The sequence below is a fragment of the Pogona vitticeps genome, chromosome 2 (genome assembly GCF_051106095.1).
Source record: "Pogona vitticeps strain Pit_001003342236 chromosome 2, PviZW2.1, whole genome shotgun sequence".
In the NCBI taxonomy this organism is placed as follows: domain Eukaryota; kingdom Metazoa; phylum Chordata; class Lepidosauria; order Squamata; family Agamidae; genus Pogona; species Pogona vitticeps.
This window is the reverse complement of record NC_135784.1, coordinates 9660782-9687446: the sequence shown is the minus strand read 5'-3', so window position 1 is coordinate 9687446 and position 26665 is coordinate 9660782. Positions and strand designations below refer to the sequence as shown.

The following is a 26665-nucleotide window of genomic DNA, read 5'->3' as shown; positions in this document are numbered from 1 at the left end:
TTTTCCTCTCTCTCTGTTCCTTCTCTGTCCTCCCATGAAAGTTTTCCCCGCAGGCGGAGTGGGCGGGGCCAGGGGCGGGGCTTCCCAACACTAGTGGGAATAGGATCCGGGAATAGGATGCAGTCTAGGTTGAAAAGCAGAGACATCACCTTGCCAACAAAAGTCCGAATAGTCAAAGCTATGGTTTTTCCTGTCGTGATGTATGGAAGTGAGAGCTGGACCATAAAGAAAGCAGACCGCCGAAGAATTGATGCCTTTGAATTGTGGTGCTGGAGGAGGCTCTTGAGAATCCCCTGGACTGCAAGGAGAACAAACCTATCAGTTCTAAAGGAAATCAACCCTGAATGCTCACTTGAAGGACAGATCCTGAAGCTGAGGCTCCAGTACTTTGGCCATCTCATGAGAAGAAAAGAGTCCTTGGAAAAAACCTTGATGTTAGGAAGATGTGATGGCAAGAGGAGAAGGGGACGACCGAGGATGAGATGGCTGGACAGTGTCTGCGAAGCAACCAACATGAACCTGACACAACTCCGGGAGGCAGTAGAAGACAGGAGGGCCTGGCGTGCTCTGGTCCATGGGGTCACGAAGAGTCGGACACGACTAAACGACTAAACACACAAACACACACACACTAGGTTGGTGGGCGCGCATGCGCATGGCTTGTGGGGAGGAAGAAGGGGGAAATCTTTCTCTCCTGCTGCTCCCCAGGGAGAGCTTCGGGGGGGGGGGGTCACCAAGTCCTCTCCACTCTTTTGAAAGCTTCCTCTGGTCAGTGGGAGCAACGGGGGGGGGCAAAGGAGAGTGTTGTGGTTTTGGACCAAAACTCTCCAGCAATTCGAGGAGTGGGGGTCCAAAAAACAGTTTATTTCTACCTCTCTATGGGTAAGTTTCACTTGCAGGTGCGCTTTTTATCCCTTTTTTTTACAGTATTAGTAGAATACAAGAAAGCAAAGTTGGTGTGAGCCCTTTGCATGTATTTTTAAACGTGAATGTAAAAAAAAGGAAAATATTTTGGGTGCCTTATTAAGGATTGAGGTACCTGCACTCAATAGACTCTTGTAAAGTCTCAGCAGTGGATTCCCTTCTGAAGTCAATACATATCACCTTCGCTTCTTTTTCTGGTGACGGAGATCTGTGCAAGTATCTCTCCTGTATTGCCGGCACCCCTTAACTCAGAGGTAAAATAGGTGTGTGTGCTTGTGGATGGGGGGGGAGAACCCTTATTGGGAATAGGGAGAGAAAGAGAGAGAGAAGAAGCCATGGGGGGCCCCACAAAGGTTTCATCGGCTGTTTTGGTTATTTGGGCTGTCCTACCTGGTAGGGCTGGTGTACAAAGACCAAAGGACAAAACTAAGAGATGGAGAGGGAGAAGAAGAAGACACCAAGGGGGGGGTCTCCCAAAGGGGGAGGCGGGTTTCCTCCATTCAGGGAAAGCAACCAAGCCTTGGGGGGGGACGTGAGAAAGGACACCCCTACTCTCAGGAAAGCACCAGCTCTGTGTATGTATGTGTACCCACCAACCTAGACTTTATCCTGCCTCTGGCGGATTTGGAAGGCGGTGAGCCCTTTGCGGTGTGGAGGGGGGGTGAAGGGAGGAGGGGCTTCGTGGAAGGTTTTGCCTTTGGAGGGGTGGGGGAGGGTTCCGGGATGCGTTTTTAAAAACCAGACCCATTTCTCATTCAATCCGGGTCGCCAGCGCTCCCCTTGGCTCCTTTTGCACTGCAGTTGGCGGTTCGATCCCCCCCCTTCACGTGACGATCCATAGGGTGCCCTGTCACGCCTTCCATCCTAAGATGATTATATAAAATCCCGACAAAGCCTTTTTAAAATTGATTTCCCATTTGGGGTTATTCAAGGAAGAGCCGGGAAGTCTGGGTGGGTGATGGGAAGGGGAGGAGAGAAGAGTCACCGGGCTCTCCCCTGAGTTTCGCCTTCTCTTGCTCAAGGTTCAAGGGGCCCCATTGGCAAAAGCTTGGGAAGGTCCGTCTAAGGCTTTCCGAGATTCGCTCCACACCTAGATCGCCAACATCCTCCCCGGTCGAGGAAACCAGGTTGGAAGTGTGCCCTGCAGCGTGAATGGGAGACCATTTGGGGCAGACCTGGGCTCTTACTTCCAAAGGCACCCCTTCAAACCCAGAAAACGGGGATGTGGCAGCAGGTGAGGGGGAAAGCTTCAGGAGAGACCACTACAACTCACACACACACTTGGGGATTACCTGCTGCACTCCAGAGAACAAGGGTGGACAAAGCTGGGTGGGATGGACACCCCCAGCCTCATTCCACTGAATCTCTGGTGATGCCCAGGGTCAAGTCCTCGATTCTTTTGCACCCTTGACTGACCTTGTTTGGCAGCAAAAGTTTCAACCCAGAGGGTTGGTCACCCAGGCTGTCTTGTGAGTGAGCCAAGATGAAACCTTATTTTAACAAGCAATATTATGCTTTATTCTTTTATGTTTCATTCTTATTCATAGTTAATGGTTGATGTATATTTTCAATAATAGATTTTTCTGTAATGAGTCTTAAGCATTGCCAGAACAGCTATGGCCGGATTCTTCTTTGAGATCTTCTTGCTCTTGTCTTCACCCTCACCCATAACACTATTTCCTGCATTGATTATGCTATTTTGTAATGTACTATGATTTAATCCTTGCATTTATTGATTATTTTAGTATACATTTATATCTATATGTGTATGTGTATCTCTTTTCTGGGTGCCTTTAATTCAACCCCATAACTCCTGACCTTTGGGCCAGAAAGACTTACACCTAGCATTTCACATTCCTGCATGCCAAAGCAGGCATAAGAGATAATGTCTCCAAGAAGAGAGTATTTGGGTTTCGTTTCCCATAACAATTAGAGACGGAATGAGGGGGGAGGAAGCTACAGTCATCTGGAGTTTGACACATTGAGGAGAATTGCTTCTTTTGAAGGCCATATATCAAGGCCCAGGAAGACAGACAAGAGTTACATAAACATGCGAATAGAGATAAGGGAAATCCAGACATGCTCAGAGTAGACACGTTGACTCTTTTTGGGGTAGGGACACGAGGTACTACGTAAGAAATTCAAACGGGACCAATAGAATGAATTTACAAAATATCTGTGGCCAATAACAAGCAGGATTGAAAGGTATGGGTTCAAGGCACCAATCGTAATACTTCTCTTTATGGCTCTTTGTGTAAAACCCTATAAAATGCCTATGCAATTTCTAATCGGGGCTCTTCTCTGCTTTTAAGATGAAGAGTCCGGCTGTACTTTTTAAATAAAAATTGGCTTCAGTATCAGCTGTGTGTGTCTTAGCCTGTTGTTCTTGCCAGAGATTCTGAACATTAATTTCAAAGGTAACAGTCCAAGCTCTTTTAAGTTTGGGGATGACTTAGAGGCAACCAATATCCCTTCCCCCCTTCTCTTTTGAATGGGGCTGTGAGTGCTTTCCCCCCATAATTTCTCCCCCTGCCCTGAATAAGTCCGATAGCCACTCCCCGATTACCCCCCCATACACACCCTGTGTTCTTTACCATCAAAACGCATCCCTCCACAAGCAGACAAAGACCCAAGTAAGGAGCTTGTCTCCAGAGTTGGCTGGGGGAGGGGAAAAGATCTCACACAAAAACGAAAAGGAGAGGGGAGAATTTAGGGAGGCGGTGGTGCTTTAAAACCTTCAGGGAGGAAGGCGTCCCTTATAAGCCTCTCTCGGAGGCGGGGGCTCGGGTTCCTCTGCTGGACTACACTGTGTGCACTGCGGAGGTGCTGCCTCAGCTGGTGCAGTTCTTTTCATAACTGCAGGGAGGCGACGAGATGAGTCAAGGAGCCCCCACGTGTTGCTAAAATCCCGACTTCTTCTCCGAGGGTAGGAGGGAAGAACTGCAATCCACCAGAAGTCCCAGCCCTACACATTGTGCTGTAAAGGACACGACATACCATTCATAGGAGGGTGCTTGAGGTCCCTGCAGCATTCAAAAAGAAGTCACCATTGCCATGCAGGGATTTGAACCCTTCAAAGACATCCTAGGTTTCTGGCAAATTGGCTGGATCAGTCCCTGCCCACTCAGCTCACCATCACCTACAGCCTCCAAATCATTTTTCTGGCGCCTCTCCTTTCCCGGTGTGTGTTAAGAGGGAAGCACGGTCTGCTTCCCACCATCCGGGCCAGCTAACTTGAATGACTAAATTTGTATCTTTGGGTCTGTGAGAGGCCCCTCCATCTTCTTCCTCTTTCCCTCCTTGTTGTTTTTTCGTTAGCTGCCTTTCCATTTCCCTTGTTCTGCTTTCCAGAGGGGAGAGAGATAGGTGGAGATGTATCTCCACATGCTATGAAAACTACAAAGCCAGACATTATATTAGGAATTGTCTTTTGTTTGCTTTATCCAAGATGCCTCCAGACTGATCGTTTTTCTTTTCCCCAAAGGCAGGGGTTGAAAGTGAGCAGATCTCCACTCACTTCTCTCTGGACAAAAAAGGAATAACTCAATTCTAAATCCCTCTTAACATTTCCAAGGTAAGCGATATGTCTTTCTTTATTCATAGCACAGAAACATGGCATTGGAAGGAATCTTATAAGGTCATATTGGCCAATGACCAGCTCAATGCACTCTATGTGTGGCTGCCCTTGAGAACAGAACACGGCCACCAGGCTATTAACTGGGGTGAAAAAATATCCTCGCCATTTCCCCTCACTCTGGCGTCCTTACACTGGTTGCCCATTCATTTCCGCATTGACTTCAAGGGATTAATGCCTACATATAAAGCCCAAAAGGGTTTAGGACCTCAATACCTGGCAGAGCACATGTTCTCACCTAGCTCTGCTTGTGTCACTCGATCTATCCAGGCTGGGCAGCTGAGAGGCTTAACCCCGAGAGAGGCCCAGGGGGAGAGAACTAGAAACTGGGCCTTCTCGGTGGTGGCCCCTCGCTTCTGGAACATTTTGCCCCCTGAGATTCGCCTGGCTACCTCGCTGGGAGTTTTTAAGAACAAGCTGAAGACTTGGTTCTTCAGGGAAGACTTCTCCCCTTCCATCACTTAGTTCCCTGCGTTTTCCCATCTTGGACTTTGCTTTTTTCTCTTTTCTGTTTGGATATTGTCTGTTTTAATTTCTTTTTTTTATTGCCCAGACTGTAAGCCTCCCAGAGTAGTTTTGTATGAATCTAGATAGGTGGGGTAAAAGATAGATAGGTAGATAGGTAGATGGATGGATGGATGGATGGATGGATGGATGGATGGATGGATGGATGGATGGATGGATGGATGGATGGATGGATGGATGGATGGATGGATGGATGGATGGATGGATGGATGGATGGATGGTGTCACATACCGCACTGATGGTACCTGTCTGTCATGGGTTTGGAGGGAAAGTTCCATCCTATGGGGAGTGGAAGGCGGGACATCAGGGGGGAGGAGCTGTACTGTATATATTTGGGGGAAGTCCTTCGTAAGAGAGCTGACGTGGAGAAGTGGAGTTGGAGTCTGTGGGTCAGACTGGGTACAACTGTTCGTCAGATAGTACATACCTCATAGGTTCAGGTTTCTATCTAGGTAGCCAGAACGGATAAGCTCAGGGTCTGTGCGTTACCTTAAAGTGTTCCGTGGGAACCAATCTGTTGTATGTGTATGATTGGGACTATCCCAAGTTCCAGTATCCTATTTACCTGATCCTTTTATTTACCCTGTTTGTTTTTTCAATAAACCTTGTTCTCTTGTTTATTAAAATCCATCCCTGGTCTGGGTGACTTGGGAGAGCGAAGGGTTGGTGGCAGCATAACTACAGGGTGGGATACTCCAGTAGGTCTGGGGTTGCTACATTTGTTGGTGTCCAGCGGGTGGGATACGACTGGTCCAGTTGCCCAGTGGTCCAGCAAAGCCTTGGCTAGTGTGCCCAGAGCAAGGGGGGTCTAGTCAGGGAAAATCTGAGGGCGCGTAGGTAATCTTCTAGGCTTACCTCACGGGGAGGTAGGCTAGTGGAAGAACGTGCAAACTCAGATTGGGGGACTAGATTGGGGAGCTCTGAGGCAACCCGTTTTGGCGGGAAAAGGCTGAGGCAAAGCTGCGTGAAGTAACAGTGATCTAGCCTGTCTGCTGAGAGGCCTAGCAGAGGGGGTGGATTCTGTCTGGCAACAGTTGCAAGTGGGTGCTGGAGGGACAGCAGCAGTCTATAGAAGGCTGTTTCTGAGGCAAAAGGAAAAAAGTCGTCGTTTTATTTTGAGGCGTGACTTTTGAAGGCAGCCTGTTCTGGGGGGGGATTATGCCCTTGACTCGAAGCCAAATGGCAGAAATGGGGAAAGTGAGAGAACCACAGGGAGACCAAGGTTCTGAGGAGGAATTTGGCTCAGTGCAGGATGAGAGCACGGGAGAACTGACCTCAGAACTCAGAAGAATGCTCCTAGCCCAACAGCATGAACTGAGGGTGAGGGAAATGGAGGAAAGGGAAAGGGAGAAACAAAGACAATTTGAAATGGAAAGGGAAGAGAAACAGAGACAGTTGGAGTTAGAAAGAATGGCGTTTGAGCTGAAGAAGCTGGAAATAATGAGTAGAAATAGGAATAACAATAATAATGAGGGGAACCCAGGGAATGGGGAAGGCAGCCTGTCTAAAACTGACTTGAAGAAATTCCCTGTGTACAACAAGGGAGATTGCCCTGAGGTGTTCTTTTCCCTCGTGGAAAGAGCGTTTGTGGACTTCTCAGTAAGGGAAACTGAGAAGATGACCATTATGCGATCTTTAATCAGTGGCAGCCTGGCAGAAGTCTATGCAGAGATGCCAGTGGAACTGCTGAAAGACTTCGCTGAGTTTAAAAAACTGGTGTTTGCCCGGCATGGGATAAATGCTGAACAGCTGAGGCAAAAATTCAGGTCACTCACAAAAAAACCAGAGCAGACTTTTACCCAAGTGGGGGCCCAACTGGTGAGGCTGCTAGAGAAATGGCTGTCTCAGGAGGGGACAGAGACCTTCCAGCAGCTCAAAGACCTGATAGCGCTGGAACAATTTTATTCAGTCCTGCATGGGGAACTAAAGTTCCATGTGAGAGAGAGGAAACCTAAAACTGTGACAGAAGCGGCGGAGATCGCAGATTTTATTTCCCAAATAAGGAAGCCCTTAGGTGCTGAGGGGAAAACTGTGGGTAAGCCCAAAGAAACCTACAGCCAGTACTCTCAGGGACCAGGGAAAAACCAGCAAGGGGGAGGGGCCCATGTTGAAGGGAAGCCCTCTGACATGAAACCACCAAGACCTCAGATTTTGGAGGGAAAACCAAAAACAGAGGAGAAAGACTCCAAGTACAGCAGAAAATGTTATTTCTGTCAAGGAAAGGGCCATCTAATCTCAGAGTGTGAGAAATTAAAGCAGCTAAAAGGAAATTTGCCTCATGATTTGAGTGGAACCAAGCCAAAAGCTGTGTTCTGTGTCCAGACAGAGCAAAGCTCCTTGCCACTGAGGGAGCCTGTTGCCATGGCGACTCACTCTGGACCAGTTACATCTGCTGATCAGGCTGGGGAAAATGGTCCTCTTGTGGAGGTCAAGCGCTGCTTACTAGTTAGGACAGATTCACAATTGTTTGAGGCCGCTGGGGTGGACGTAGGAATACTTGACCATCAGTATAGGGGGCTAAGGGATACTTGTTCCCAGGTGACCCTGTGCCATCCAGACATTATTCCTAGGAAGCATATAATCCCAAATGAGAGCCTGAAGGTGGCAGGGATTGAGGGGCAGGTGATCTCACTGCCAGTAGCTGAGGTACCTGTGAGCTTTCAAGGCTGGAGGGGAGTTTGGCGGCTAGCGATTTCATCAACTCTGCCAGCAGCCGTGCTCGTGGGAAATGACCTGGCTGAACATGTGAAACGGGTGCTAGTGATTACACACTCACAAGCTACCACGGGGACAGTTCAGGGGGGTACTGAAGAGCCCGAGGCTGAAGCAGATGAGGGTAGTCCCGAAGCTGTGGCAGAAACCTTAACCACAGACAGCAAATTTGGCCAAGTGCAAAAGGCAGATGCCACTCTCTGAAAGTGTTTTGAAAAGGTGACAGACACCCAGCTAACACCTGAAACCCCAGCGAGATTTCACGAGAAAAAGGGAATTTTATATAGAGAGACCCTGATGAATATCTCAAAAGGGGGAGATGGGATCAGAAGTCAGCTAGTGGTACCTGAAAAGTATCGCCCCATGATCTTACAAAGGGGGCACTCTGACATGTTTGCTGCGCACTTGGGGGTGAACAAAACACAGCAGAGAATCACACAAAAATTTTACTGGCCTGAAATAGGGAAGCAGATCAAGGAGTTCTGTAAACAATGTGATGTGTGTCAGAGGCAGGGGAATAACCGTGACAGGACCAAAGCGAAGTTGTGCCCTTTGCCTGTGATTGACACCCCGTTCAAATGTATAGGAGTGGATATTGTGGGACCTTTGCCCAAGGCCACAAAGAGGGGGAACTGGTTCATTCTCACCATTGTGGACCATGCCACGAGGTACCCCGAAGCCATTCCCTTGACTAACATCGAAACTAACACAGTGGCAGATGCCTTGGTGGGGTATATGTCCAGGATGGGATTTGCCTCAGAAATAATCACAGATTTGGGCACATCGTTTACATCAAAGCTCATGAAACGGTTATGGCAAATCTGTGGAATTAAACACAAGGAAACCACTGCCTATCACCCCGAAAGTAATGGGTTAACGGAGAAGTTCAATGGGACTCTGATGAGCATGATTAGGGCTTACTTGGCAGAGAATCCAAACAATTGGGACCAGAAGCTGCAATCCCTTTTGTTTGCTTACCGATCAGTGCCCCAAGCCAGTACCGGGTTCAGTCCGTTTGAACTTTTGTTTGGGAGAAAAGTAAAAGGTCCACTTGATTTAATCAAACAGAATTGGGAGCAGATCACCCAGGGTGACCCACAAGATGTTGTGACGTATATAGACACTTTAATGAATGACCTGAAGAGAAACCTAGAGCTAGCAGCAGAGACCCTGCAAGCTCAAAAGGTCAGACAGAAAGCTTGGGATGACCAGGAAGGCCGGGAGAGGCACTTTGACCCAGGGGAGGAAGTGCTTTGGCTTAGGCCCTGCAAAGAGAACAAACTGCAGCTCAAATGGGCAGGACCATACAGGGTCATTTCCAAGATGTCGGACCTGAACTACCTTATAGAACAGGAGGAACACCAAGCACGGAGGGTGGTACATGTGAATGCCCTGAAACCCTACTACAGAGGGGAACAGAGGGTTTTATTTGCCATAAAAGCAGCTGAGAGTGAGGAAGCTGAATTGCCCTTCTGGGAGGGTAGAGGGGAAGTGAAATACAACCCAGATGAGGTGAAGATCAGTCCTGCACTCACCCAAGACCAGCAGCAAGAACTAAAAGTGCTGCTCACTAAATATCATAAGGTTTTTTCAAATAAGCCGGGGATAGTGAAGGGAGTGATGCATCGGATCCACACAGGGGATGCACCCCCGCAAGCAGTATCCCCGTACCGAGTGACGGGACCCTATAGGGACAAGGTGCGGAAGGAGCTGGACGAGATGCTTAGGGAGAACATAATCGTCCCCTCTTCTAGTCCTTGGTCCTCTCCGATAGTCCTGGTGGACAAGCCTGATGGGAGCATTAGATTTTGTGTAGATTACCGGAAATTAAACTGCGTAACCACTCCTGATGCCTACCCAATGCCCAGGCTAGACAACCTGATTGAAACCATAGGGGGTTGTCGGTTCATTTCATCGTTGGACCTAGTAAAGGGTTACTGGCAATTAAGGATTGATCCCAGGGATCAGGAAAAGACCGCATTTTGCAGCCCTTTCGGTCTATATGAGTTTAGAGTCCTTAGTTTTGGTCTCAGAAATGCACCAGCCACATTCCAAAGGCTGATGGACCAGACCTTAGCAGGGCTCAGTGACTTTACTGTGGCCTACATTGACGATATAGGGATCTTCAGCAATACCTGGGAAGATCACCTGAAACACCTGGAGATAGTGCTGCAGAGGTTACGTGCAGCAGGGCTAACAGTAAAGGCAAGCAAGTGTCAGCTGGGTAGCCCAGAAATAAAATACTTGGGTCACATAGTAGGGGGAGGAGTGATCAAACCCCTAGAGGCCAAGATAGAAGCCGTTCGTGATTGGCCCAGACCCAACACCAAGAAAAAAGTCAAATCATTTCTTGGGTTGGTGGGCTATTACAGAAAGTTCATCCCGAGGTTTAGCGAGATGGCGACTCCGCTGACCGATCTGACGCGGAAGAAGACTGATGACCGCATCCCGTGGACCAGCGACTGTGAGGAGGCGTTCCAGAGGTTGAAGGAGGCGCTCATCCATTATCCAGTGCTGCGTGCTCCCAACTTCGACCGGGAGTTCATAATCTACACCGATGCGTCTAACAGCGGGGTAGGAGCAGTTCTTTGCCAGGAGGATGGAAATGGTGACCAGCATCCAGTGTCCTACCTGAGTAGGAAACTCCAGAAAGGTGAGAGACATTTGGCAACCATGGAAAAGGAGTGCCTGGCCATAGTATACGCGATTCAGAAGGCCAAACCTTACATCTGGGGAAGACATTTTGTTCTGTGCACTGACCACTCACCACTGCAGTGGTTAAAGACAATGAAAACCCATAATAGTAAACTTATGAGGTGGGCTTTAAACCTGCAAGATTTTGACTTTGAAGTGAAGGTGGTCAGAGGGACAATGAACTGTGTTGCTGACGCCTTGTCAAGAAGACCCGACGAGTGAAGACGGCGAAGAAACCATGGACTGTGTATATTGGTGACCAAAAGTTAAATGTACCTGTTTATTGAACAGGCTTGGTTTGTATTAATAAAGGTAACTTAATGTATTGCAAATATTAATGTATAAATGCATAAGTGATATGTTTGACCTAGAGTGAGTAAGTATGGGTAATGGGATTGTATTATAATGTATAACTGTTTATGTGTTTTGATCCTGGTTGTTTTTTTTTGGAGAAAAGCACTTTAGCTTTTCCCCCGCAAAACAACTTATAAAGGGGGGAGGTGTCACATACCGCACTGATGGTACCTGTCTGTCATGGGTTTGGAGGGAAAGTTCCATCCTATGGGGAGTGGAAGGCGGGACATCAGGGGGGAGGAGCTGTACTGTATATATTTGGGGGAAGTCCTTCGTAAGAGAGCTGACGTGGAGAAGTGGAGTTGGAGTCTGTGGGTCAGACTGGGTACAACTGTTCGTCAGATAGTACATACCTGATAGGTTCAGGTTTCTATCTAGGTAGCCAGAACGGATAAGTTCAGGGTCTGTGCGTTACCTTAAAGTGTTCCGTGGGAACCAATCTGTTGTATGTGTATGATTGGGACTATCCCAAGTTCCAGTATCCTATTTACCTGATCCTTTTATTTACCCTGTTTGTTTTTTCAATAAACCTTGTTCTCTTGTTTATTAAAATCCATCCCTGGTCTGGGTGACTTGGGAGAGCGAAGGGTTGGTGGCAGCATAACTACAGGGTGGGATACTCCAGTAGGTCTGGGGTTGCTACATTTGTATGGATGGATGGATGGATGGATGGATGGATGGATGGATGGATGGATGGATGGATGGATGGATGGATGGATGGATGGATGGATGGATGGATGGATGGATGGATGGATGGATGGATGGATGGATAGATAGATAGATAGATAGATAGATAGATAGATAGATAGATAGATAGATAGATAGATAGATAGATAGATAGATAGATAGATAGATAGATAAAATGCAGAAATTGAAGTGTATCAGACAGGTGGGTGTCTAATTTTCCTTCAGCCTCCAGTTCCACTGTTGTCCTGCTCAAATAGTTAGGAGTTTTTTCTGGATATTCAATCGAAATCTGGCTCCCTCCGTGCATAAATTTGTGTCCTACACTCTGGTAGGACTGAGAACAGATCCTGCCTCTCTGTCTGATAAACTTTCAAGTATTTGAAGAGTGTTCATATCACCCTTCAGTTTTCAGTGCTTACTGCCCCTCCCTCTGAGCCTGTCACTGTTGGCTTGCATCCTCTTAAGGGGCAGAACTGGACACAGTGGTCTATAGGAGGCATAGCAAGTTCTGAGTAGGAGGGAGCAAGATTTGACATGATTTGGAGATTACGCCCCTGTAAAGATCCTTCCCCCCTTTTTTGCAGCCATTTCCCATAATAACAGAAAGGTTGTCAATTCCCTATCACAAATGGGGAACAATAGGTAGATATTATGCTTTTTCAGTGTTCCCAGCATTTTTTATGTGGTAAAAGACATTTTCTGCCAGTTCCGTCACTTTAAGAAAACACAGGTGTCTGTTCAGAAAAGCGAAAGAACTACACTCTTCAGCCACAGATTCCCTGTTTCTGTTCCTGGACACAGGATGGAGAATAAAGGGGAGGAGACCAAATGGTTCTATGTACCGTCAGTTGTTTTACATTTTACTTATAAAAGTATGTTAGTACTGATTTCATCCAGTTTGAACTATGGGAATTGTTGTTCTTGATGAGCCCTGCTGCAGTTTCTGATACTCGATAGGATATAAATAGTCAAAAGAAATAAAGAAAACCTTAGAGTTTAAAATGAGTTGTGAGAATGGGAAGACAGAAACGATCCAAACCTCACACCATTGAACATATAATGAGCAGAAAACGTACTTAGACCAAGTGGACAGGGGTGCAGTCTTCAGCCGCAATGTTCAGACACTGCATATAAATACAAAACTGTATTCTGCGCACCTGCGCTTGGATGTAGAGTACGTAGAGATATCGCAATAGCATTAAAAGTACTCCAAAACGTTCATTTGTTCCTATAAACAAATGACAAAATGAACCATTTCCGGTTTCTATTTTCGATGGTTTTCAGGGCCGGGATCCAATGCTTGTTGTAGGTTTTTTGGGGTGTTTGTCCAAAACAGCCCAAAAAACCTACTCTAGCCGCCTAGAGTGGTCCTGACCCGACCAGATAGGCGGGATATAAATAAAATAAATAATAAATAAATAAATGTTCAGAACACAGCCAAACAGCCCGAAAAAGATACACCAGCCATTTCTGGTTTGTCTCTCTGTTTTTTTCTCTTTCTGCCCAGACGTTATTTTATCTCTTAACTCCCTACTTATTTTATTTTATTTTATTTTATTTTATTTTATTTTATTTATTTATTTATTTATTTATTTATTTATTTATTTATTTATTTATTTATTTATTTATTTATTTATTTATTTATTTATTTATTTATTACATTTTATCCCGCCCATCTAGTCATTTCGCCTACTCTGGGCGGCATACGTCAAACACAACAAAAACAATTAAAATAATATCAACATCCAAAAATAAAATAAATAAGTATTCAAGATGGAAAACAAAAATAAATCAAATAATGGGCAGAGGGAAGGCCTGGCTAAACAGCCATGTTTTTAATTGGCTTTTAAAGACACCCAGCGAAGGGGCCATACGGATCTCTCAAGGTAAGTTTTTCCACAACCGAGGAGCCACCGCTGAGAAGGCCCGGTTTCTTGTTTTTTTCCTTCTGGGCCTCTCTCGGCATTAGGCCCCTCAGTTGCACCTCCAGACTAGTGAAACAGGTAGACTTTCGTGGAAGAAGGCATTCCGTCAAATAGTGAGGTCCTAAATCGTTTTGAGCTTTATAAGTAATATCATTAGGACTTTGAAATTGACGTGGAAGAGTACGGGCAGCCAATGCAATGCAGCCAGAATGGGAGAGATATGATGGTGTTTCCTCACCCCACTAATATGGTGCATTTTGCACCATTTGAAGCTTCTGCATCAGTCTCAAAGGCAGCTGTGCCTCTTAAGCAAGGCAAAACAGCGGGGGCCATTTTGAAACCGCCGATCAGGTCCGGGAACTTCTCTTGAACTGTTTGCATTGCAAAAGCGTTAAGGAGCATCCCCTTCTGCTCTCCTTGTCGAGGGAGCCATTTCTCCTCTACTTTTTTCTTTCCTGCCCACCTGCCTGAGCCCGCCACTGCTTTCCTCGACCAAGTGTGTGGTTTGTGTGTGGGTGGGTGCACGTTCCCCTTCCCCTCGCCCCAACGGAGCCCAAGGCCAGACGGCTGGGATTGGCCGCCAAGGGCCCCCAGCTCTGCCTGTTTGAGCCTGGCTTGGAAGAAAGCAAGAGAGTGAGAAGGAAGGGGGAAAAGAGAGAAGGGAGGCGAGGCAAGGGTAGAATAGCGGGGCCGCGCTCCCTGCGCTGCCTAGTCTGGAGTGGGAGCCTGGCAGCGGCGGAGCAGCAGGAGCAGCCGCCACCGGAGCCTGCTGGTCTGAGGAGGAGTCAGCCCCGTAGCCCTCTCTCCTACTTGGGCGCAAGGCAAGGCAAGGCAGGCGGGGGGCTCGTCTCCGCCAGTCCATGACCATGGGCGACAAGAAGAGCCCGACCAGGCCAAAAAGGCAAGCAAAGCCTGCAGATGATGAAGCTGGTCAGTGAGGGAGTGTGTGTGTGTGGTGGGGGGGTGGCACTTCTTTCCCCACCGCAGAGCAAGGCTGCCATTTGGAGGGTGGGAGAAGGAGGCGGCTGTATGCGGGGGGTTTTTGGGGTGGACAGTCTTTGACACACACACCCGGCTTGGAGGGGCAGGAGGTGGACGTGTGGGTGTCCTGATGGCCCAAGTGGCTGCAGAGGCACCCCTTGCGAGGAGGGGGGAGGACAGACTCCGGGCTAGAAGGCGAAAGGGGGAAGCCGGTGGAGGAGAGAGCGTGGTGGTGGTGGGGTCTCCCAGTGGAGGGTGGGCTTCCACGGGATCCCTTGGCCCCTTCCCCTTAACCCCCCCCTCTGCTGCTCTGCTCTCCTCTGGGTGGATCCTCCCACCTCCCAGACGTGCAAGGGTCGCTTTGCCATGATCGCAAAGTGATTTATCCCCATAGGGGCCATTGCTAACCGCTCGCTCTGGTGATGGCCAAAACCCCGTCGCTAAGCGATTTCATCGCTAAATGGAGCGATCGGTAAGCGGGGCACCACTGTATATCCACTGCCAAATTTAGTTTCTTTTTAATGGGCCTGATGAGTGTCTCCTTGAGGGCAAGGGGAACCCTGCCTCCAGGAAAGACCTATTGATTATTGCTGTTGCCCATTCTGTTGTTATAGGCCTGGCTTTTTTTTTTGAATTTTAAAATTTTATTTCAACTACAAACACATAGTACAGACACCCCAAACCTTCCCCCCCCCCTTTGAGGACAGGGATTCAGACCTCATTACATTCCAGCTTTCCCAAACTCCAGAGAGCATTGAAAAAAAGAAAAGAAAGACTAAAAAAAGACAAAGCCCATCAATCATTTTGCCCTATCTTCAAGTCTGACCCTGGGCCCAAGCATGTATTAAGTTCCAACTTCGTTTTGCATAGTCTCTTGGTTGCTCTCATAGCGCTTCTGATAGTGAATCCAGTTCTATAATGTCCAACAGCTTCTTCGGGAGGTCCTCCATTGTAGGTACGTCTTCACTTTTCCATTTTTGGGCCCAGAGTGACCTAGCTGCTATCAATATATGCATCAAACAATATTTAATTTTCTTGTCAGTAATTTCTGGCATAATGTTTAATAATGCTATTTCAGGTTTGAAATTTAATTTCTTTTGAATAATTCCTTTTATCATTTCCCACAACTGTAACCAATAAACCCTGGCTTTTTCACATGACCACCACATATGATAATAAGTTCCCACCTTATTTTTACATTTCCAACAGATATTACTGCTACCTTCTGATATTTTTGCCAGTTTTATAGGAGTATAATGCCATCTATAAAACATTTTGAGGATATTTTCTCTTAAATTTACTGGCTTAATCATTTTATAACAGTCTTTCCACATCATCGTCCAGTGATCAATGTCAATATTATAGCCGAAATCCCTTACCCAATTTATCATTGTCTCCTTTACCCTCTCATCCTCCAATTCATATTCCAATGAATATGTATACATTCTCTTTATTATTTTCTAGTCAGTATAAAACCAGAGTTTATCTACCTGTACTTCACCTTCAAAAAAACCCAAATTTCTATCTTTTCTGTATCTTGATTCGAATTTATTCAATGACCACCAGTCTGTTGCCACCCCTAGTTCCTCTAATTCTTGCTTACTTTTTATATTTTGTTCTCTATTAAGTAGTTCTTTGTAGGTTAGCATCATCCCTTTCTGATTCATCATTTTCATTGTAAAGGCTTCTATGGGGGCTACCCATAATGGGGTTTTCTTATATGTTTGTACTCGGAATTTATACCACACTAGCCCCAATGCTTTCCTTACAATATGTTCCATAAAGCGTGATTGTTCCTTATCCTTCCTACCACACATATGCATGCCAACCCATGCTTAGGTCATGCCCCTCTAGTTTCAGTAATCTTTGGTTTTCCAGGGTTATCCATTCTTTTATCCATGTCATTGCATACGCCTTATAATAGCCAGTTTGGAAGTCCAACACCTCCCCTTTCTTTCAAGTCCTGTAATAGCTTAAGTTTTATTCTTGGTTTCTTAGTCTTCCATGTAAATTTAGTTGTCAGGTGATCCAGTTCTTTAAACTATTTAAAGTTCAATAATATTGGTAGATTTTGGAAAAGTAGTTTAGGGCCTGGCTGCTTTGATTAGCCAGGCCGGGCAAGGGTCAAGGGATGAGGTGATGGTATGACAGCAATCAAGTACCTTGTCCACAATCTTGTCCACTGGCTGAAAATGATCAAATCTCACAGGGCAACATCTCTGCTCAGCCCGCTGTACCCAAAAAAAGGAGAGAGTTTTCAGCTGATGGTCTCCACTTTAGATTTTAAAAATGTTGCAAATTGGTCTGGTGAGATACTATGGAGAGGCCCATCACATAAACCAATTCCGGATAGGATTGCGAACTATGCGGAAGAGCTCCGCCTGCTGATTTGAAGCTTCGCTGGTTGTTCTTCTGCTGTGCCACAAGTGGGGCACCTCTTCCCTGGACGTCTTTGCTACTACCAGAAACAAGGAATGTGGCCATTACCATTCAAAAGCAGGTATTGGCAGAGGATCATTAGGAGACACCTTCATGACACAATGATCTCCAAGCCTCCTGTATCTTTTCCCTCCTTTCCCACTTCTGCAAAGAGTTATAGTCAAGCTCTGACAAGATCAGTCGGAGGCAATACTAATGGTGGCATTATGGCCTGGCCAGTCATGATTCAGAACGCTGAAGTCAATGGCAGCTGACCTCCTTCCACTCCCGATACTGTCTCATTTACTCCCTCAAGACAATGGCAGCATCTCTCATCCTTCAGACTCTCCACCTCATAGCATGGAGAATTCACCCTCGATAGCCCTTGCCCTAGCCAGAACGATAAAACTGTCAACAACTTGTATTCTACAAATGGAATGTTTTCTCCAAGTTTGCAGAGGCTCACAGTCTGCCTGCTACGACCCCTTCTCTGGACGCTCTCCTCCCTTTCCTTCTGCTTCTCTTCAACAAGCTTTATCTCATTCCATCCTCAAGGTCTCCACTGCGGCTCTCTTGAGTCATCAGCCTCAGGGCTCGGCGGTGGCATCCCTTTTCCTCCATCTTCCTCTAGAGACTCCTCAAGGATCTCTGAGGAATTCCCTTTGCACCCCCAATATGAACTCCCCCCCAATACCAGAAGACACTTTTTCCTCTCTTTTTTTTGATTCATATGTTTTATTCTTAGCTTCATCCTGATTTTCAGCAATCACCAAGCTGGGGGTTGAATGATACCTAAAGAGATTGTCCTTTGAAAAGTCAATGTGGTTATTTTTAGCTGCAAATACTTTTATATGAAATCTCACCATGAAAATTTTCTGCACTAATTTTATTGCCAATATGCAAGTCCAACCATTCCATTAAATATTAGGGTAGAATTATATTTAAAAAACTCTGTTCTTTATGTGTTTTCTTTACTCATTAAAAAGTCTTCTTATGTAAACGTGGTGGGGTCGCAGGTTACTGTAGAGAGTGGCCATTCAAAAAAGGTTTGGAAAGGAGGAGGGAGGAGCAACGGACAGCAAGAACAGGGGAATTCTCAGGGCTCTGAGAACCCCTGGGTTTTACTCCAAGTCAGTGGACCCCCCCCCAGGAAAGGGGGGCAGGTTTTCCACAGGAGAGTGGACTTGCAGCAAGTGTGGCTTGGAAGCCTCCGAGATTCAGACCTGCAATCTTTTTTCGGAAGAGTTTCCTTTCCACATCGCAACTGACTCGTGAAGATGCCATGATGAATGGTGTGTAGCTGCCTGGAGGAAGGGGGAGGTATGAAGATTTATGACCTGAATACAAGAACAAAGACTAAAGGAACTGCTATTTCTATGGCGAGCAAAATATCAGATGTATTTTTTTCTTCTTCTTGGAAGGTGATTGTGGAAATAGATCTCAAACGGCAAGAACTTTGGTAACCCCTACAATTTTGGAGCTTTTTTTTCACTGCGTCACAGCTGAGAGAACTGGCAAAAGAGAAACTAATCTGTCTTTCCCCCCAACCCTCCCTTCCTTCCCAAGAATTTGGCTTTTTATAAATCAGAGAGGCTTGAGGACTTTAAATAACTTTGAATAATTTAATCTATGTGACTCTCCGTGGGGCTATAAATGTGGATTATAAATCAAATAATCATCTTTACGACTAGATTGCTCTCTGCAGGACTTTCAGTTCAGGCTGACTAAAGGAACTATGAAGGGCAAGTAGCTTGTTTTGACTTTTATAGCCACGGTTTGGAGATAGATGCCAAGACTTATTTATTGAAATTTTACAATGGAGACATTTCTTCAAGAATTCCAAGAGGATATCATAAACCATTTTAAGGCGGAAATTTCAGAATTTTAAACAGAAATCAAGGCATTTTTTTCATGACCTAGAAATTAAAATGAAGATGGGAGATGAATCGACTTTTAATCCACGGAACAACTGCTATTGACAGAGAGAGAGGCTTTCTTACAAAGCAGAAGATGGAGGGCAAACCAATTGAACTCACTGAACATTTGCCATCAATGGAGAGAGAGAGAAAAAGATGGTTATCATTAAAAAGGATGTGTTTAAAAAGGAGGAGGGGAGGGGTTGGGATGAGGGGGAAAAGCATAAGGAGATTGCGTTGATAGGGGAAAATGTAAAAGAGGAGAGATGGGCGAATTTGGGGGGAGAAATTTATGATCAGAGATCGGACAGATCCATGTTGCTCCAAAATCAAGACTTTTTTATACAGAGTTGAAACTAGTAAACTGGATAGAAAATGCCTTAAATAGAGTTTTCAGATGGCATTTTAAAACTGGCAAAAAGGAGGCAAGAGGCAAATCTGGGTCCTATGATACTGAAGCTGATAAGTAAAAATGAAAAGGGAGAAAGTTATTTGCTGATTAAATAATAAAACTCTTTGGTTTGATAGGTGTGTATTTACATATAAAGTAATATATGAGTAATATACTGTAAGCAATTCAGAAAATGCTGTAAAGAGATTCCATATATAACATTTTAAAACTGGGAAAAAGTAGGCAAGAGGCGAATCTTGGACCTATGATACTAGAGTTGTTAAGCAAAATTGAAAAGAAATCTACTTGCTGATTAAATAATAAAAACCATTGGTCTGAGAGATATATATTTACATATAAATTGACATATACTATACTATAAGCAATGGGAGCTGATAAGCTGATAAGCAAAAATTAAAAGGAAAAGTTACTTGCTGACTAAATAATAAAAATCATTGGTTTGAGAGATATATATTTACATTTCAAAGCAATATGAGTAATATATTATAAGCAATAATGGCCAGGTAGGAATCCCAAGGATAGACAAGCATATACAGTGGTGCCTCGCACAACAAGTGCACCGTAGAGCGATGAATTCGCTCTACGAGGCCGGTTTTGCGATTGCAAATGCGATCGCATACCGATGCCTCAATAGGGAAAAAATCGCAGAGCGAAGGTCGGTAAGCGGTTCGCTTACCGACCTTCGCTTTGCGACCCGCCAATCAGCTGTTCGGCGGCTACAAAATGGCCGCCAGAAGCCGCAAAATGGCAGCACGCAGCGTTTTCGCGCCCTCGTTAAGCGAGGGGAGGGCGCGAAAATGGCTGCCGGCCATCGGAGAAACATTGCTGAACGGTGAGTACAGCAGCCGATTGGAACGCATTAAACACTGTTTAATGCATTCCAATGGAGTTTTCTGCCCCGCTAGCGATGTTTTCACACAGCGAGGGTTAATCCGGAATGGATTAACCTCGCTGTGCGAGGCACCACTGTATAATTATGATTTTTTAAAATGTTGATGATGAATAACAACATTTATATACTTTTGTTTTCTAAGGCACATACATAGAGATCAAATATGTGTGCATTAATACAGTGATTTATTAGATAACATTATAATATCTTTTTGTCTGCAAAATGGAGATTTTTGAGGAATGTATTGTCCTGGCTTGGATCTTTTTGGTAGATAAGCAATCTTAAAGATAGAATTAGGAATGTTTATGATGAGTATTGGATAGATGGTAATGCAGGTGAAAGAATTTATAAAATTATTACAAATTTAGAATGTAAGATTAATTTAGATACAGTGGTGCCTCGCTTAACGAGCACACCGTTTAACGAAGAATTCGCATAGCGACCCATTTTTTCAGGTCGCAAATGCGATTGCATTGCGACGTTTTGAATGGCTAAACATTGCATTGCGAAGATCGGTAAGCGTTTTGCTTACCAATCTTCGCATTGTGATGTCGGGGGATCAGCTGTTCGGCGGTTCCAAAATGGCCGCCGGATGACCCAACATGGCCACGCGCAGCATTTTCGCATCCTGCCCTCGCTTACCGAGGGCGTGAAAATGCCTGTGCTATGGGGAAACTTCGCAGAACGGTAAATTTGGGGCCCATTGAAATGCATTAAACAAAGTTTAATGCCTCCCAAATGGTTTTCTGGTTTCGTTTAGCGATGTTTCCCCATAGCGATGATTAATCCGGAACGGATTAACCATCGCTATGCGGGGCACCACTATATTTTGAAATAGAGATATTTATTTATTCAATTTATTGAATATAATATGAGTATATAACTCATATGAAATATAATATGAGTATATAACATGAGGGAGTATGGAAATATGGTATAAGATCTACTGTAGTCAGAAGTATATAATGGATAAGTATGTATGGAAAATACCTCCCTGCCTATATGTTGTGTCTGTCTTATACAGTGGTGCCCTGCTTAACACTTACCCTGCTTGACGATGTATCCGCTTCACGATGAAGTTTTTGCGGTCGCTTTTGTGATCACAAAACGATGTTTGAATGGGTTTTTTCACTTTGTGATGATCTGTTCCCTGCTTCGGGAACCGATTATTTGCATTACGGCGATCAAAAACAGCTGATCTTTGGGTTTCAGAATGGCCACCGGGTGTACATAATGGCTCCCTGCTGTGTTTAGGAAGCCTTTTTCTCAATACAGGGAGCAGAAAATGGCCGCCCTATGGAGGATCTTCACTAGACGGTGAGTTATTCAGCCCATTGGAACGCATTGAATGGATTTTCAATGCATTTCAATGGGATTTTTTATTTCGCTTGATGAGGATATCGCTTAACAGTGATTTTGCTGGAACGGATTATCCTTGTCAAGCGAGGCACCACTGTATATTTCTTTGTTTTGTCTTGTAAGTTTTTGTTTGTATGTTGATATGTTTTTAAAAAATAAGAAAAAACTATAAAAAAGGTTTGGAAACATTGCTCTAAATGTAATACATATTTTGATTTCAACAAAGCTGTTGATCAAGTGCCCCATGAGATCTTGATTTGCATGCTACCCCAGTGTGGGTTGGATGGCCGGTGGGGACACCGTTGGCTACAGAATCATACTCAGAGGACGTTTATCATTTTATTTATTTATGTATTTATTTGATTTGTATCCTGCCCATCTGATCAAATAGACCACTCTGAGCGGCTATCAATGGCTCCTTCTCAAACAGGGAAGAGGTAACAAGTGAGGTAACCACAAGTCTCAGTGGTGAGCCTGGTGCCCTATTATTGGCTCCATAATCTTGAACTATATTATTATTCTTGTTTTTTATTTTATCATATTGTTTTTATTCTATTTTTTATTGCTAGCTACCCAGAGTAGACTTCAGTCTAGATGGGCAGGGTATAAATTAAATAAATAAATGAAATAATACGAAAAGAGAGAATGAAATTGAAATTGTTTTGATTCACAAGCTGAATATGAGCCAATAGTGAGATGTGATTGTGAAAAAGGGACCACGAGAAAGATATCTCGCAATGATATCAATATCCAAATAGGCTAATAATGGGAGATTAGTATTTTGGGTTGCTTGAATCCAACTTATTTGGGCATTGTGGGTTAGAATTAACACCCTGAATTGTGCTCGTAAATGGATTAGCAGCCAGTGGTGCTGCTTTAAGTTGTATGCTGCCTGTAACCAGCCCCAGTTTCTATCTGGCACCAGCATTTTTTAACCGCTCAAATTTCCAAATAATTCACCAAAGAAAACTTCATATAGCACAAATTACAGTCCTTGAGTCAGGAAGTAACCAAGGAGTGAGAGACTATGGCCAGCTCAGACGTCTCCAGAAATGTGTACAGCTTGCACACTAGTTTTAAGTGTGCAAAGGCACTCCTGGCCACCACCAACAACTGGGCATGCAGGCACATAGATGACTCCAGGATCACCACCAAACTTCACACTAGAGTTTTCAGGGGTAATGTCACCATATCCACTACAGACTGAATCCCTATTCTTTCATGAGTCTTTTGGCTGACCAACAACACCTATGTCTTGGATGGATTCATTTGTAGTTTATAGCAGCTTGAAAGACTTGAAAGGCAACCTTGAAGGAGGAGGGACAGGATTTGTTCTTAATCATTGCAAAATGCAGGAAACAGAGAAACCCAGGTTTTTATTGAATATTAGGAAAAAACCTTAAACATTAGAGCAGTCTGATCATTAAATCAGTGATGTCGGAAAGAGATGTGAAGACCACCAGATTTTTGATATATGTTGATTGTGATTCCTGGAGATGGGGTATCAATGAACCTATAGAATCATAGAAAATTGAAATTTGAAGGGGCCTACAAGGCCATTAAGTCCAATCCCCTGTTTAACACTACTATCAAAGTGTATCTGCCAGGTGATTATGCAAGTTTTTCTAGTACTTCTGTGTTGGGGCACTCACCAGCTCCCGAAGTAACTGGTTTTACTGTCGTATTGCTCTAAAGGCCCCTTCCAACTAAATTATTCTATGATTTTATCATTCTGAATAGATGAACCATTTCTGCATGTTTTTAATTGGTTCTATGCTATATTCGTCTTTTTTTTTATTCAGATAACAACTCCTGATGATTGGGAAAACGTCTAGGAAAAGGAAGGAGAAGGTGCATCTATGGGCCAAAAAACAAAAATTCACAAAAAATAAACGAAACGTCAGATCAAAGCCAAATCAGGTTTGCACATGACTTAAGGGGTCCTCTAACGAATCCAAGCATTTAGAACCGTTTTGGACCCGTCTAAGACACTTTTTAAATTGAAAACAAAAAAAATGTTAAGCGAAGCAGGGGACCTAAAACCAAAAAGGTTAAGCGAAGCATGGTCCCAAAAACGCTATACGAAAATCGCCCATAGGGAAAAACGTTATACGAAGCACAATCTGCCTCTGAAAAAATAAACGTTAAGCGAAAAAAACGTTAAATGAAGCAAACATTAAGCGAGGCACCACTGTAAATGCATAGACTGTGGAATTAGTTTTAGCCATAGTGGTCACCTGAATGCACATCAAAGAACTCACACAGGAGAGAAACCATATACATGCATAGAATGTGGGAAAAGCTTCAATCGGAGTGGTCACCTTAGCTTACATAAAAAAACAAACTGGGGATAAGCCATATACATGCTTAGCCTGTGGGAAAGGGTTCAATCAGAGCAATACTTTTAGGTCACATCAAAGAACTCATACAGGGGAGAAACCATATAAATGCATGGAATGTGGAAAAAGCTTTAGTTGGAGTGATTACTTTAGGATATATCAAAGAACACACACTGGGGAGAAGCCATATAAATCTATAGAACGTGGAAAGAGCTTTATTCACAGTGATAACTTTACGTCACATCAAAGAACTCACAGAAAGGAGAAACCATATAAATGCACAGAATCTGGAAAGAGCTTCAGACAATCTTCAGCTTAGGTCACATCAAAGACCTCGCACTGGGGAATAATTGTGACCATGGAAACATGTGGAATGTAAAAAGAACTTCAATAGGAGCAGTTTTCATTGTTCATATCAAAGAACTCACTGAGGGAAGAAACCATCTGAATGCATTGTATGAAGAAATCTTTAATTTGACAAATTGCCTTAGTTCAAATCAAAGAACTGGCATGGGGGAGAAACTATAGAAATATAGAGAATATGGCAACAGCTTCAGTTGAAGAGGTAATCTTAATTGTCTGAAGTATTCTAAAAATTAACTTAATGGGAGGCAAACTATTTCACCTAAAACTGAAAACTGCTTTTTGAAAGATGCTTCAGAGGTGCATCAAAAGTGAAAGCTTTTAGAAATAATTACACCTGTGGGTATAATTTACATTGGAGCCCCTTGTTTTGCTTTTAAAAACACTGTTACGTTAACAATGCATAAGTAGCTCATTCAGTTATGTGCTGGCTTCCACTGGAAAGTATAACCAACAAAATTCATGTAATGTGAAACAGAGTAAAGAGAAAAATTGAAGTGAATTTTGAACTTTCGCTTGTGATGTCTTTTACTTCTAACGTTAATTAACAAAAAAATCTCACAAAGTAGATGTGGAAACTTTTGTCAAACCAAGGAGAACAATATATTGTACAATGGAAGCTTTTACAGAATAGTGTAGAAGGAGAAAAAGATGGATGTTCTGAGGCTAACTGATGAAAGATGAACAATTAGGAAAAGAGAAAAGGTGCCATTTGTTTTATGAGACGTTTCCCTTATAAATAATAGTAATTGAGTTTTGAAGAGGGTATAAATCAATACATACCTTTATGAAAAACTAGGCATTTTCCAGCTCTGGTCTCTTCGGGCACTAGACTGCACTGGGTCGGAGGTGACCAAACCCTGTGATCCTCAACATCTGAGCTTCTGAGTGGCTGAGAAAACCCAAGCCTAGAGAAGATTTGGTTTTGCCGACTGTTGCAGAAGAAGGGATAGAAATATCGGGAGAGCTCTTGCTCACACTGCTATTAGAAAACAATGGAGAACCAATCACGCAGGCTTCATTTTCTTGGAGTACAACAGATGATGGAATTGATGCCGGGTGGAAGTCCTGGGAAGAGTGGAAAGATGCTGTAACCATATGGCAGTGACAGCCAGCAATGGATTTTACATACAGTGGGGTGAGAAGAACATTTTCTCTGTGTTAACAACACACTTAGCTCCAAATAAAGATTTTTACTTTGCATATATTTATTTTGAACATTTAAATACTTTTGCAGGTCTTTCATTGAAAGGGTTTTTGCCTTTTTTTCATTGTACTCTTAGAAACTTTGAAGTTTTCTGAAAATGCATTCTCTGTTTTTCTAGATTGAGCTTTCATATGTTTTAATGTGTTTATATTTTTAATTCAAACATGTCTTAAATAACCTGAGTTTAAATACCTGCATCTTTTTACAAGGTGCAAGGATGTGTTTTAAGGAAGCCTACAGTTTTTGCACAACTGCATGACTTTTAGATTTGTAGATCTGTACCTACAGTTTTTTCCTCACACATGTAATACTGCCTTTAATATATTTAAGTATTGAATCCAGAAATTATGTCAATAAACGAACTTGTACAGAATTAACATGTTTTGGAATTGCCTGGAATCATTGCAAAAATGAAAAGACTTCTTGTGAGATACCCAGATGAGCTTTGAATACCTTGTCACTGATGGTCTGTCTGAGGGCGATGGTCAGACTGAACCCATCTGGACTGGCATGCTGTTCTTTCCTGAAAAGAAGAGGGAGAAGCCCATAAAGCTCCAGAGGCAGAACATATGACCCATCAGAGAAGTGACAACTTTGTGGGGAGAACAGGAAGATAGAGAGATGAGAAGAGTCACAGAGAAAACCAGGAAGGTAGAGATAGGTCTGGGTAAAGAATCTGAAGTTCAGACTAGGGAAGGGATGGGAGAGCCCAGAAATAAAGAGTCTGGGGTGTCTAAGGTGGACGTTCCAGTGAGGGAAGCAGAAGGTCCATCAGAGGAAAGGAAGAATCCACTGGGCGAGGGAACGTTAGGAGCAGGGGATGTGCAGGAGAAAAAAGACAGGAAGAAGACAGGAGGAGGGAAGAGAGATAAATCAGGAGGAACAATCAAGAAGGGGGACGGAGGAAGATGAAGAGGCAGAAGCACAAAAGAAGGAGAGAACATTACCACAAGGCTGGGAGTGGATATGATTGGAGAATCCCTGGACCAAATATCCTTGTACCAATTCATCTGTTTGTTTTAACATAAGATAATCTACTTCCTTTTCCCCCTTCTTTTCCACCCTGCTGGAGTCCAAAACGTTCTCTGCAGCTGCTAACTCTGTCGCCAGGTCAAAAGCATAATCTTCCTTATTTGTTTCTATTATTGAACATCGATACTCAACTGACCAGTCTAGATTGGAAGCTGGTGATGATATTGTTGTAATTTCTTGGGTATTTTTAGTGACCTCTTTGGGAGAAAAGAAATGTGTAATTTTCTCTTGTCTCCCTTTCCTCTCTGCTACTAAGTTTCCATGTATTGGAGAAACCCCATGTTCTTTATA

At 44.1% G+C, this 26665-nt stretch overlaps 1 protein-coding gene and 1 long non-coding RNA gene across 2 annotated transcripts in view; one reads left to right on the top strand and one right to left on the bottom strand.

Moving 5' to 3' along the window:
• LOC140703737 (uncharacterized) overlaps positions 1-26665 on the bottom strand; it is a 465058-nt gene that overhangs the window by 284668 nt on the left and 153725 nt on the right. The gene's annotated exons all lie outside the window — the stretch shown is intronic.
• Positions 20-25715, top strand: LOC140703867 (uncharacterized). Its single transcript, XR_013542569.1, has 4 exons — positions 20-128; positions 636-882; positions 4409-4498; positions 23236-25715. It is a non-coding gene; the product is annotated as an uncharacterized LOC140703867 (long non-coding RNA).